Source organism: Typopeltis vanoorti, chromosome 18, assembly GCF_054136105.1.
Source record: "Typopeltis vanoorti isolate ZY-2024b chromosome 18, IOZ_Tvanoo_1.0, whole genome shotgun sequence".
NCBI classification, from domain to species: Eukaryota; Metazoa; Arthropoda; class Arachnida; order Uropygi; family Thelyphonidae; genus Typopeltis; species Typopeltis vanoorti.
In genome coordinates this window covers 4,391,761-4,406,874 of record NC_143566.1, presented here as the reverse complement: position 1 = coordinate 4,406,874, position 15,114 = coordinate 4,391,761, and the positions used below count along the sequence as shown (strand labels likewise).

General features: G+C 38.5%; 1 protein-coding gene across 6 annotated transcripts in view; it reads right to left on the bottom strand.

Moving 5' to 3' along the window:
- Positions 1-15,114, bottom strand: part of LOC150096464 (kazrin-like) — a 686,592-nt gene that overhangs the window by 651,663 nt on the left and 19,815 nt on the right. Inside the window, exon 2 of one of the 6 annotated variants that reach the window (XM_090408269.1) lies at positions 5,156-5,416. The exons of the other annotated variants lie outside the window; for them this stretch is intronic. The gene's annotated coding sequence lies outside the window, so the exon portion shown is untranslated. The remainder of the gene's footprint in view (positions 1-5,155; positions 5,417-15,114) is intronic. 6 annotated transcript variants of the gene reach the window in all.

Sequence of the window (15,114 nt, the reverse complement as noted above, 5' to 3'; positions counted from 1 at the left end):
CACAGTTCTACGATTCCTTTTCGGAATCTTCTATTACTATTCTTCTGACTGTCACACAGAACTTGACAACTTCCTAAGAACAAAATTTCTCCAGTCTGCATTCTTAAACTCCCATTAGCTCTCCCTTGTTTTTCTGGTTACTACAAAACCGAATGCTCTCTCTCTCTTAGCTGTCAATCACCCATCAAACTCCTTTCATGTGCTCTCCATGAAAGTGGCAAGCAAGAAGTTAGGTATAATGGCTGACTCGTCTGGCTTCGTTAGCATAACGAGAATGTCTTTTCCAAATACAACACTTGATAATTTTAAATTACAATAACAGGATTAAAAGGATAGGAAAACCTCGCTTAACGCAAATTCGACATGCACGATAATCAGTTAGCACGACTAAGTGAATTGATACTATTTAAGTGAGTGATAAATCAGTTAACACGATTTTTTTATAGCATGTGAAATTTTATGTTACACGAAATTTTTTGTCGCCAATCTTCAGTAAGTGGCAGCACTTGTCAATGCAGCAGCTAGTGGGCAGTGGCCAGCGACACTTGGCAGTTGACTCAAAGCTATCATCACAAGTGCATGTGCAAACTCCGTTCTCTTGCTCAATCACTTTTCCTTCATTTTGCTTTAATTTAGATACCTATAAGGCTTTATTATATTCAACCCCTGATATAGAAAAGAGAAAAACTGATAATGAAAGTGGCAGTAATTAAAAGAGAAGAAAAGTAATTATGTTAGAGGAAAAGCTGAAAAACTTGCTCGATTCCCATTCAGAACAGTGTGCATATGAAGAAAAAGATAAGGAGTGCGAACAAGAAGAGAATGTTACGACTAAGAAGCTAACTGCAAAAGAACTTGAGCTAGTTTTCAATCACCATATTTTCATTGATCATGAAAATATGGAACGAAGCTTCAAAGACTGCTGAAATCTTGATAAAGCAATCATCAGCTATCATAAATTGCATGACAAGATGAAAAAGTCGAGCACTATTCAAACATCTTTACTTAATTTTTTTTTGTAAAAAAAGTAGCTCAATCAAACATTTAGACATTAAATAAAAATTTAAGCAATTGATTTTTATTAACTTTGATGATTTTTATCCACTAATATAGCTTATGATTTTTTTTTTCAAATTTACTAACATCAATGAATTATAATTATTCCTATTGTTTATTGTATTTGCTTAATGCTATGTTGCTTAGCCCGCATTAATTGATGGATTAATTAATTCTGTTAAGCAAGGTTTTCCTGTAATGCAATTATCAGAATCTAGTAAGAATATCAATTTCAAATGTTCTTGATATAATAATATCAATAACAGGCACATCGCAAGTACCGATATACGTGTTATGAAATCAAAACTAATAATATAACATAAACAATTTATAAAAATATTCATAATTTTAAATTATGATTATTTTTACATTCCTATCAAAAACACGAAGACAGGCACAACTGCTGATCATTATTCCACTCCACACGAGAACAATGCCTCCACCATAAGCATTCCTTTCTCTGATGCTGGAGGAATGGTACCGCATTCCTCGTTCTCTCCAGGTCAAACAATGTCTATAATCCATCTGCAGGCTAAAACTGAACTCATCAGAGAAGAGAACTCCACCCCATTTGCCAGGATTTCTGAGTTATGTTCATGGCACTAGTTTTTTTTGACAAGCTTATGCAATGGTTTCTGGTTAGAAAGAGATGCAAACCACTGGCTTCCTTGCATAGAGAACCACTTGAATTGAGCCATCTTAACACAGTCTGGTTGGAAATCTTTTTACCTGCAGCCACCTGCAACCTCAAGTGACATTTGATGACAGGACATTGTAGGTGCTGTTAGAGCCAAATAATGGTCTGTTCTGGTTGATATAACTCTCAGGAGACATTTGTCGGGTCCCCTTGTAATAGTTCTTGTCTTCTGAAATTGCATCATTAGTGCTGCCGAGACAATGCTTCATGACATATTAAGCTAACATCCAGCTTTTGCCTACCCAGCTTTAAATGTCCAATAGCCCACAATCTTAAAGAATCATCTAAACAATGATGACTCCATCTTGAAGGTACTGGAGATGTGGCTAGCCCACTAAGCAAGCAAACAAAAAAAAAAAACGGGGGGGGATGAAGCGATGTGATCACAGCCTGTGTTTTCATATGCATGAATAATTTGAATTTGCATTGTGTGCTGAACTGTTCATCAATTTCTATTGGATTCTCAGAATGTGCATGCCAGAATGCTTATTATATGACATATTCACTTTCAAAGACATTATTAAAAATAAAATATTTATAAAAATATTTCATATTCTGAAAATAGGGAAATCTCGGTGCGAAATGACTGTATTCACACCGAGATTTCTTAACATCCTAATCACTTCCAGTTTCTCTACCTCTATTTTATGGCCAAATGATACACTCATATTGTGATCACTCGGTAATTCAACTATTTCATCTGCTTCTGTTCGCCTCCCTACTATCCGTATCCATTAAAGATCCTTCCTTAATAATATTTCCTTTTGCTCACCACACAACTAAAGAACTTTTTTGGAATTACCTTTAGCTTGCTGAGGTAATTTTCTCTCACATCTAATTTTGCCTTTCTCACCATACTACACCCTTCTTGCTAGTGCTTTTGCAGATCCAGTTTCATATTACTCATATATTTAATCAAATCCAACCTGGTTTATTCTCCTAACTCTAGATATGAAATCAATGATACTGCTTTCCTTAAGCATCTTTACATGGATGAATTATAATAATAATTATTATTATTATTACATGACGCCTCCAAGGAGTCCAAAGACTCATCGAGGGAGGGCACCTACTCTACAACTCTCTGTCTCCAACACTCACAATCCACCAACTACAGCAAACCGTTAACTATCATCATTATCTACACCAAGGCCATCTACTTCCCAACCCCACAACTAGTATTTTTGTAGACAATCACAAACATCCATGCCCATTGCAGGATTCGAACCCGCAGCCTTTTTGGCTGAAGAGCGAATATACTAACCACGCAGCCAACCAGGCCAGCTTTGTAATTCCAAATATACCCCTTCTCAAGTGAAGATTCAACATGCAACCTGTGTGGCTACCTTATGGCTGTGTATTTGCTCTCTCCTTCCCAATCTGAAGCAAAATGGATTCCCTTGGTACAAATTCACTGATGCTATCACCAGAAAATACTCTCAATCCTGGTATTAATCGTTTCTACCATGTGCTATTTAATATAATTATTATTATATGAGACTCCATGGAGTCCAAAATCTCATCATGAGAGACCCACACAATAATATTTGTTGTCATACTTATCCTTGAACACATTCATTGACGAAGCACAATGGACTTTGGCAATACATTGCACTCATTCATCGCTCTCCAAACAAAAAAAAATGTAGTCCTAAGAACTTTGCTAACCAAACTCTTACTCAACTCTAAGGATGACCTCTTGGTCTGCCCTCTCTAGTATTCTGAAAAATTTCCTCCATTAATCTTATAAAACTTTTAGTAACTAAAAAATGTTTCTATCATCCCTTCTCTGCTGCCTATCAACCAACTTCTGCAGCCTACAAACCCGCATTTTATCAGTGTAAGGGCATTCCACAGACCACTCACCATTCCATCAGGATCTTCTCCACTACTTCCTCAATCCCAAAAAACCCAAATGTAGCCATATCAAAGCCTTATAAAGAGGAATGACAACTTCCTTACTTCTGCTTGTTAGTGTGTTCTTCAATAACCATTTAATCCTATGAGTTACCTTGGCCAGCTTCACAATATGTCATCTGAATCTGTTACTCTATTCACCAACACTCACAAATCCCATGCATCAATTTCTTGGCATACAGTTCTTTAATACGGTATATTTTTATTCCAAAATGCATAACTTTTCTCTTTTCCACATTAAACTGACATTCATTTTCTTTTGTCCATACATTATAAGCAGTGGCGTGTTGGTAAATTTTTAACAACCGGCTCGCTTTATGAAAAATTTGATTCTTCACAAAGTGCTATTGTATCTTCAGATGCCTTTGTTTCTGCTTCTTCAAATTTTGTCCTTTTAATGTTTAAGAAGTTTCATTCTATTTCATTTTTTCAGCTAAAGACTATCCGCTTTTTCGACTGCAAAACTCTAACCCTGATTAAAATTTTTTTAATTATTAAAAAAAAAGAAAAAAACCGAAATAAAAACATATATTAAAGAAAATTTTCCTATATTACCTACAACTTACCTATTATCAAATGAAATCCTGAACAAAAAAAATGTAACACTAATATTACCACTCGTAGTCGATCAAATGATCAGAGACTGTAGCTGTCACAACGAATTTTTGTATTTATCGATAGTGCAACAATGTTGCATTTCTAAGAACTTAATGTTGCAAGTGCTTGGAAATTCGTTGAAAAATAAGGCATTATTGTTTATTCAAATACCCAGTTCGGGAGTTTTGATAACGTGTTTGTGTTTTAATGAATGCAGACATTGTTTAGTAAATAAAATCATTTCCAAATTCCTGTTCGTAAATTGAGTTTGAATTTTGTGAATTCTCCTTTATGCATTTATTTTTGATAATAATAATAATAATATACGTAAGTGTTTATTATACAATTTCAAAATATTTACGAGAAAAAGTATATACCACCATTCATCATCTATCTTTTCATAAAGAATTTTAATAACTGGCTCGGCCGACTTAAAAACATTAACAACCGGCTCGCTAAATTTGAAAAATTTTAACAACCGGTGCGCACGAGCCGGTCCCAACACGCCACTGATTATAAGCCTATTTTAAACCATCATGCAAGCTCTCACACATTGCCATAACTATGAAGCTACTCAATTTTACATTATCAGCAAACTGAAAATTCTCCTTCAAATAATTTTCTATATCATTTGTACACAAATTAAACAGTGGCAGTCAAAGAACAGAGCCATTCAGTACACACGCACACACCTTTCTGCTAAATTTGGCTCCTCCATATATGCCGGGCTAGTTGGTCACATCCAACCAAAAGCATGGATGTTTGTGATTGTCCTACTGTTTATCATATGTACTATTGTAACCTGTGTCCAGTATGACCTTTCATGTCTTCGCATTATAAAAATAAAAAACCCAATCAAATCCTCTATATAGAAAATCATATTCTTACCTGTCCATTAGTGAATTCTGTCAATCAACTTCTTCAATACCTTTGCTATTATTTCCAAGATAATGACTGATCTATAATTCACTCTTTTCTTGGAGCCTGATTTATGCAATGGATATTTTGCATACCATCCATTCCCTTGGAACTTTATCAGAGCTAAGGCTTATGTTAAACAGGCTAGTCAGAATAATGCCACATCATCTACCCATTTTCACACTACAAAAACTGACAGCCCATCTAATCCCATAGCCACACAGTAGACTCCTGGAATATTTGGAGACATTTTCGCACATTATTCAATCTCAAATAAACAAAAACATTTTACAAAAAATAATAATCCTGCAATTACATTTAGAAATTATGATAAAATACAAATATTATTTATTAAAAATACAAATAATTGCTTTTCTCTGTTAACTCTCTTAGTGAAGTAGAATGAAAATTTCACAGCATCTTGCTGCTGTTCTGTGTAATCATGTAGAGCTTCCCACATGGAATAAGGCAGAAGTGAGATTTTATTTGTCAACAACAAATCTTAATTTGGTTCATTTTGGCTCGTCTTCATTCATAATTTATCAAACTGTTTCATCATCAATTAAAATTTCATGCCCATTCAAACCATTGTCCAAATTAAACAATTCAACAACTGTGTCTTCAATTAAAATTCAGAGCCTTTAATTATGTTATAATTTGTTTATGGCTTCACATACTCTTTTGTCATTTATTCTTCATCTTTAACTTTTTTGTTGTCTGATTGACCAATATGCACTGAAATTTTGTAAATTGCATCTAATACTGCAGTATTGTTCCAAAACAACAAATTACTTTCCTTGACTAATTTAAATGATTTGCATTGAGATTTTATAATATCCAGAAGCAATTTTCATCTTCCTTTATTACCAAACTAGTTCCTGTCACATTTGCCAGTGCCTCATTTCAACTTGGATGATACATCTCTGCAAAGTGATTACTCAGTAACTCAACTATTTTATCTACTTCTATCACTGCCTTAACATTAACCTTCCATGGTCATTCTTCTTTCAACTCACCATGTAGAAAAAGAACTTTGAGATTTCCTTTGGCTTGCCTGGATAATTTCCTCTCATAATCTGATTTTGCCTTCCTCATCATACTGGTTTCTCTTCTGGCCTATTTACACTGTTAATGAGCTTGCTATTCACCTCCTCCACATTTTCTTTCTGCAGTTTCTGTTTAATGTATCCATCTAACCCCTGTTCAGTTTATCCTTGGATATGCAATCTGATATAGCTTTCTTTAGACATCTTAACTATCTCCCCAGTATCCTTCTATTGCAGATTCTTAAGCAGCACTCTTTGAGCTGCCTTCTAAGCTTCCCATAATCATCTGCATTGTAGTTCCACACATACCATTTCTCAACTGAAAATTCCTCATGTTTGGCAAACCTTCCAAGTCAGACTGTATGATCACTTTCTCTAATCAGAAGTAATGTGACTACCTTGGTTAAGAACAGATCCCATGACAAGCTCAACACTTTTAAACAATGGTGTACTGTCCATTACATGCTGTTTCAAGTAATCATCTTTTAGAAGGTGAATGAATTTCATTTCCTTCTCACCATGTGAACTTTCCTCCTTCCAATCTATGTACATATGGCTGAAGTCCTCCATAACAATTACTTTACTTTCACTCATTGTGCTAACTGACCAATCAATCTCTTCCACATCTTATCATGGCCTACAACCTACAGCAACAACCATTTATTTATATGTAGAAGGTATTTTACCTTGGGTATAATAAATGTTAAAAATACCAAGTAATTTTAAACCTGGTTTTACTCCATTTCCCAAGTAAGCAAACAGACAAACAAGTAAAGTTTGCGCCTGCAAGTGATGCAAGTCTAGCTAATCCTACAGGTAGTGCAAGACCAAGGCAACTCATGGTAAAGGTGGCATAAGCTCTGATCACTAATCTTAATATTTACCCTTAATGCCAAAACACATCTCCAAGAAGGGGATGCATGATGTTTTGTATTAAAGGCAAATCAGCTAGACTTGCATCACTTGCAGGCGCAAACTTGACTTGTTTGTCTGTTTGCTTACTTGGGAAATGGAGTAAAACCAGGTTTAAAATTACTTGGTATTTTTAACATTTATTATACCCAAGGTAAAATACCTTCTACATTTATATCTCCTCCAGAGATTTTTATTTAATAAGGTTAAAACACCTTATGGCAACTTGTTCTGGTAAAATACTTATAAGCTCTGTATTACTAAATCTTGATATTTCTAGCCTAGCTCCCACTGACGAGACTTCAATAAAGGTCGAAACCGGTCTGGGTAGTGGCCCCTTGCCTTTAATACAAAACATCATGCATCCTCTTCTTGGAGATGTGTTTTGGCATTAAGGGTAAATATTAAGATTAGTGATCAGAGCTTATGCCACCTTTACCACGAGTTGCCTTGGTCTTGCACTACCTGTAGGATTAGCTAGACTTGCATCACTTGCAGGCGCAAACTTTACTTGTTTGTCTGTTTGCTTACTTGGGAAATGGAGTAAAACCAGGTTTAAAATTACTTGTTATTTTTAACATTTAACCATTTATTTAATCCTATTTGCCTCTATCTCCCATTACACTGCCTCCTCAAATGAGCTGGCTTTCACATCTCTGTCCTCCTGATGACCTCCTACCTCTTTTTTAGCTGCTATTCACCTGCAATATTTCCCACACCCCCATTCTACTCTCTATCCTACCTGAAAATACTATACTCTCACATTCTATCCCTGTAGCTCATCTGTTGTGAGCAAAATCACATTGTAGAACTTTTTGTACCAATGTCAATAATCCCTCTTATTCCTGATAATTCTGTGATCAGCATACATGAAATGCAGTATCCCCTTAGACCAATAACCACCTTTACATTTTGATTACTCCATTCAATTCTGTCACTAAAACTAGATTCTGATTTTTTTTAATAATTCTCACACTAAGTTGCCTGATGGATGCCTGCACCTTTACATTTTGATTACTCCATTCAATTCTGTCACTAAAACTAGATTCTGATTTTTTTTTAATAATTCTCACACTAAGTTGCCTGATGGATGCCTGCACACACATTCATTGGCATCCCTCCATCCCAAAAGCTCAGTTTATCTGACTGCTCACTTTCACATTCATCATAAACAATGCTTTCGAGACAACGAACTTCGACCCATTTAAGTTAAATCAATCAGAATTAAAAGTCCATGTATTTTTACATTTCACAATATCACTTTTTTTGGAATTATGATTAATCACTGCTTCATTCCACTGTCTAGGTATCATCTCAATCTCTAGTACATTATTTCACTTTCTAGCTCGTCATTTATTAGAAGCAATTCCTTAAGTATTCCTATTGCTGTAATCTCCACCTTCCTAATGTCTCCAAACGACAAGCTTCCACATCTCAGTTATCCAGGTGTCTACCAGATTCCCTGCTCGTGTGGGTTATCATATTTCTGACAAACAGGAAGATCTGCTCAGGTCCGATTAGAAGAACACCAGTCATATATCCAGTACCTTGAACCCGAACAGTCTAGAATTGCAGAACATGCCATCAACACCAGATATGGAGTTAAGTGGAACAAGACAAAAGTCATTCACAAAAGTCGGTTCCTAATGGAACGGCTATAAAAAGAAACATGTGAAACATTTCTTCACTCCCCTAACCTAAACAGATCTGATGGTCTACATCTTTTCCCCTTGTGGGAGATAGTACTTTATAAAGCAGCAAATCTTTCCTAACATATAATTGTATACACATATATATATTTATTTATAAAAAAAATTAATTATCATAATTGAATAATTAATTAATAATTAACTGTGGAAAGGATACAAAGACGGATGACAAAGATGGTTTCAGGACTGTACAAGGATAGTTATGAGAATCGGCTGAGGGAATGTGAACTGCAGAGTTTCGTGGATAGAAGAAGGAGAGGTGATATGATCGAGACTTTTCAAGTGTTGAGAGGTGGTTACAGGGTTGACACTGGGGAGTTCTTTCGCTTGGTTGAACAGCGGGAGGGAGTGATGACAAGAGGACATCCCTGGAAGTTACGAAAGGAAACTGTGAGCAAGAGAGTGAGGAGTGGTTTCTTTGCGTGGAGAGTGGTTGAACCGTGGGATGCATTGCCTGATGGAGTGGTGAGAGCGAGAACGGTCAATAAGTTTAAGGGGTGGTATGATAGACTTTGTGTTTCTTAGGGGGAACCTCCCCTCAATGAGTCTTGACAGACTTTATGTTCTTAGGAAGGACCTCCTATGATGAGTCCTTTGACTCCATGGAGGCCTGAATAATAATAATAATGATAATAATAACTAAATAATTAAATTTAAGCAATTAAAAATAATTAATTAACCCAGCAATAGGAAAAGTCACAAAACAGCAGAAGGTGGATAAAACAGAGCTACTAAACACAGAGTGCAGTGGCATAGGAACACTTATAGTGTTGGGGCAGTTGCCAAGGGTGCCTAGGTAGCTCGAACCTAATACTAAATAAGGCATGCAACTATGAATTTGCCAAGGGCACCAAAAACATAGCTGTGTTACTGAGCGAGTGATAAGACTAAGGCATCAAATTATAGGCTGATGAGGATCAGAATCCAGAAATGCATTAATAATAGCCATATTCTCAGAATGTTGAGATGGGTTTGTTAAGATAGAGGTTGTGTTACAGCAATCTACTTAATGTTTAAAGTGACAGATATACTGGACAAAAGGTCATGCAAAGGTCAACGGCTTTCACAAGATGTTGCAGAATCCTAATTAATGTTACGATAGAATGACTAATCACTATTGACAGAGTCTGCTATGTCTGTCAACTACATGCATTCACTTGGCAGTTTTGTTAATTTTGAGGGATTAAAAAAAAAAAAAAAAAAAAAATTCCAGTACCAAAATCCTTTGCCATTCCAGTATGAGACCAGTTAACTGACCTATATTTGAAAAAGCCCTTAAAAAGGTTCAATACACCATAAACAGAATTCAAGTCCAATATTTACCAACTGAACTACAGAGGTTCTATATAAATTCCACACAGAGGTTTCAGAACCTAGAGCACAACTGATTCCACATGTAGGTAAGAGTTAAGAAGAAAAGTATCTAATAATCAAAATAATAATAATAAATCCACGAATGCCATTTATTCTCCAAAGGAGGAGTAAGTAAGACCATTTGGCCTAAATGTTAGAAACTGGGGGAAGCTAATCTCCACCCTTAGCTAATCACAGATAGCTGGCCAGAGACTATTCAATGATTTCAAATGACATCTGGGGAAAACACTATAGATAACTGCCATGTCACGGTCTCTAACCCTAAGACTATATGTTATTATCTGAAATAGTGTGAGTTCTACAGTCAATTTTCTTGAGTTGTGGGATTGAAAACCTTACTTGCTCATGTCAGAGAATGACTGACTCAGCAACTGGTCAAAGAAATGCTTAAAAAAAGTTGCTCTAGTCAGCAGAAAATATCTGATAATTATCATTTGGGGGGGGGGGGGGGTGGGGGGGGGGGGGGGTGGGGGGGGGGGGGGGTGGGGGGGGGGGGGGGTGGGGGGGGGGGGGGGTGGGGGGGGGGGGGGGTGGGGGGGGGGGGGGGTGGGGGGGGGGGGGGGTGGGGGGGGGGGGGGGTGGGGGGGGGGGGGGGTGGGGGGGGGGGGGGGTGGGGGGGGGGGGGGGTGGGGGGGGGGGGGGGTGGGGGGGGGGGGGGGTGGGGGGGGGGGGGGGTGGGGGGGGGGGGGGGTGGGGGGGGGGGGGGGTGGGGGGGGGGGGGGGTGGGGGGGGGGGGGGGTGGGGGGGGGGGGGGGTGGGGGGGGGGGGGGGTGGGGGGGGGGGGGGGTGGGGGGGGGGGGGGGTGGGGGGGGGGGGGGGTGGGGGGGGGGGGGGGTGGGGGGGGGGGGGGGTGGGGGGGGGGGGGGGTGGGGGGGGGGGGGGGTGGGGGGGGGGGGGGGTGGGGGGGGGGGGGGGTGGGGGGGGGGGGGGGTGGGTGCCTGAGAGTGTAGTGTCTGCAAGGAGTTTGAGTGTGTTTAAGGCTCGGTATGATGAGATGTGTGTGTGATAAAAGGACCTCCCAGATGAGTCTTTGACTCCATGAGGTCTTGGGGTAATAATAATAATAACAACTCTAAACTTGTATGAAGGACTATAGTGAGATTTTAGATACTAGTGTTCAGAACCAAATAGCTGTTTCTTTAATATTTGTCTGAATGAGTAGTAGTTAATTTACCATAAGTAATGATCTATAGAATTATCGATGTGAATATTTTAAGAATACGTGTAAGATAATAAAGATATTTAAGGGATGCTAGCTAGAATTTTGTGTAGTGAAATGAGTCTATTCTTAGATGTGATATGTGAATTACAGTTGATATGCCTAACCTTATAATTTGGGATAACTCTATTCCTATTGAGTGTTTTTTTATTGTAAATGTGTAATCTTTTGAATCTAATAAATGTATCTTGATTATCTTAACCTGTTTTGTGCCTTGATTTGAATCTAATGCACCGCTTGCTAATATTTGAATCTGAGCGGGAAAGAAATATATGACAGAGACCACGACTGCAATCTAAAGTGTTTTAAGAGAGATAGAAAAAATTGATATAAGGAGTAATTAATAGATTGATTTACTTTGTATATTTTCTGAGGGTTACTTCTTGGTTAAAAGGAATTTCTAACCTAGGGATCTGGCTGGTGCAGCTTGAACAAATAAATATTGCCAGAACCCGATTAGGAGGTAACTCCAGACCGTTATTGCTGAGGATCGGACTCTATTCAGAAGTCAATTTTTTGTCAATTTATTTAATATACGTAATCATTCTAAGAATCGGCCAAATTGTGTTAATAGATATAACAGTGAATAAGATAAATAAGATAAGTGATAAGCATTTATCATAAATAAGATAAGTGATAAGCTATTAATTGTTTATATTTTATGTTTATCTATTTATTATTTTTAAATTAATTAATAAATTAATTAATTATACATTTATTCCTACTTCTCTGAACTCTAATAGCGTTTCCTACTAGTGGAAAGCTGCGACCATGATGATATTATATGCATGCTGTATGACTCCTTCCTATATTCAAAATTTAAATGTTATTACCAGTTTTTACGTCTTCTCCCTGAAAGAAGCTCATAATATTTAGCAAAATATTATATATAGGAGCAATAAATTATGTTTAGTTTTTTCTTACATGTATGAAGATCTATCCATTTACATGGTAGATTGGTTCCAGAAAAATCTGTGTAAATGAAAAAAAATACAGCGCATATGGAAAAATAGAAGAATGGTTCCAGATGTGAAAACCCGATATGAACAATAAGTTATTTTCAAACAAAACATATGAAAATCATTGAATAAAATTCAATTTAATATTAAATATATATATATATTTTTTTTTTTTTTATTTTAGAAGCTTATTATAGTACTTTGTTGTATACAACTGTTTAAGGATTTCTTTCGCTAGTACTATGCTGCTCAATTTAGTTAAGGAATCCTAATATAAGTGGAGGGTTAGCGAGGGGCCAACCACCCCTCCTGTAAAAACCCTATTGGTTACAAAACAAGCACCACACAAGCCTTGGAATTCAGATGCCTTTGCGACGATGATTATTAATCGTTTTGGGACCTGGAATATACGAAGTTTGGTGAAAGAAGGAGCTCTTTTCAATGTGATGAATGTCTTACGACAGTAAAAAATTGAACTTTGTGCTGTACAAGAGGTGCAATGGCCGGGACATGGCTCGACCCGCAATCAGGGGTACACGCTATACTATAGTGGTGACAACAGAGGACGAAAAGTACTCGGAACTGCGTTTTTAGTTAGTGATAAATTTTTGTGTAATATTTTAGATTTTAAAACTGTGAACAATCCACTGTGTATTATTAGAGTTAAGGGACGTTTTCAAAATGTGTCTATTGTGAACTGTTATGCGCCTACTGAAGAGAGCTCGGAAGAAGCTAAAGATTGTTTCTACGAAGTGCTTGAGTGTACTTGTGCTAATCTACAGTCCTATGACGTTAAGCTAGTATTGGGAGATTTCAACGTGAAGCTGGGGAGAGAGCGTGTGTGTGGCACCCTTTTGTGGGTAGTGAGAGCCCTACATGAGGAGTGCAATGATAACAGGATCCGGCTTGCGAGTTCTACCACCGCTACGGGATGCTTTGTAAAGAGCACTATGTTTGCGCATAAAGACGTCCACAAGCAGACCTGGAGATTGCCAGATGGTAGAACAGCTAACCAAATAGACCATGTACTAGTGTATCGACATCACCACAGCTCCATCTTGGATGTGAGAAGTTTCAGAGGAGCAGGTAGCCAACGATTTCAGGCATAGAAATGCGGTTCAGAAGCTACTATATGATCGGCATGGGACCTGGACAAGTTGAAAACAGCGAAAGGCAAGCGGGCTTTCCAGTTAGAGTTGCAGAATCATTTTGGGGAGTTGCAGGAGGAAGAAGATGATCCAGATGGGATGTGGGAACCATCAAAAATACGGTTGCGTTAGCTGCCTCGAGAACTGTGGGAAAGAGAAAGAGGAGCAGAAAAGCATGGTGTGAAGAAGCTGTAGCGAAACGAAGGGAAGCACTAACTGAACTACCGAGCAGATAGCAGGAAGAAAGCTGCATATGAGAGGGTGAGAAGAGTGGTGAATACATGTCTATCTATGCAGAAAAGCAGAAGTATCTTAATGAGAAAGTGGCTAGTATAGAGAGAAATAGGGTGACGAATAATGGACGGAAGATGTACCGGACAATCAAAGCTATGTGAGGTGCCCAGACACAAGCAGCAACCATAAGAGATGAGAGTGGAAATCTATTAACAAACTCAAAAGATGCACTCGCTCAGTGGTGTAGATATTTCGCGAACTTGCTGAATATCAATGCTGGAACGTCAATATCGGAGGATTATACTTCTTATCAAACTGCTGAACCATTTATTGAAGAGCCGACATTTAGTGAGATTACTCGTGCTATCTGCATGCCAAAAAATAATAAGGCTCCAGGAGTGGACTGCATACCGGCGGAGCTCCTGAAGAATGGTGGGGACATCCTGCTGGAGCAGCTGCACCGGGTCATCTTGATGATCTGGCGAGAACAGCTGCCGGATGAGTGGAAGGAGTCGCTGATTACCCCAGTATATAAGAAAGGAGATAAGGCTCAATGGCAACTATAGGGGCATCTCACTGCTGTCGACTGGCTACAAGGTGCTGTCTAACATCATGCTAATGCACCTCACACCATTAGCAGAAGAGTGCATTGGTGACTACCAAACGGGCTTCAGGAGGAACCGTTCTACAATAGACCAACTCTTCGTGCTGCGCCAAGTTTTTGAAAAATGCTGGGAATATAACCGGGAAGTTCATAATATTTTCATAGACTTTTCTAAAGCCTATGACTCAATAATACCCCTAAAAATATGGCAGGTGTTAGAAGAGCTGGGAATTCCTTGAAAACTCCAAAAAAATGGTGTAGGTGTGCGTAGCTGGTTCGAGAGCAAGAGTGAAAGCAGAAGGTGACCTGTCGGACCTATTTCAAGTACAGACCGGTGTGAAGCAGGATGATGGGCTTTCTCCATTTGAGAGAAACAGAGAAAGCCCACACCTTCACTCTCTCAAACTTTCACAGTTTGAGAGAGTGAAGGTATTTAGGTACTTGGGTTCTTTCGTGACTGAAGACAACAAAGTTGAGGCTGATGTCCAAAGTCGAGTAAATGCTGCGAATGTGGCCTATTATCAGGTGCATCCCCTTTTCGCCTCGCGCTTGCTGTCTTGGACTACAAAGGTGGGACTATACAAGACTTTGATCAGGCCTGTCCTCCTCTACGGTGCTGAAGCATGGCCTCTCACGGCGAGACAAGCTGATCACCTGAGAGTATCAAGAACAAGATGCTACAACGTATCTATGGAGGAGTCTGGAGGAGGCGGTCCAATGCTGC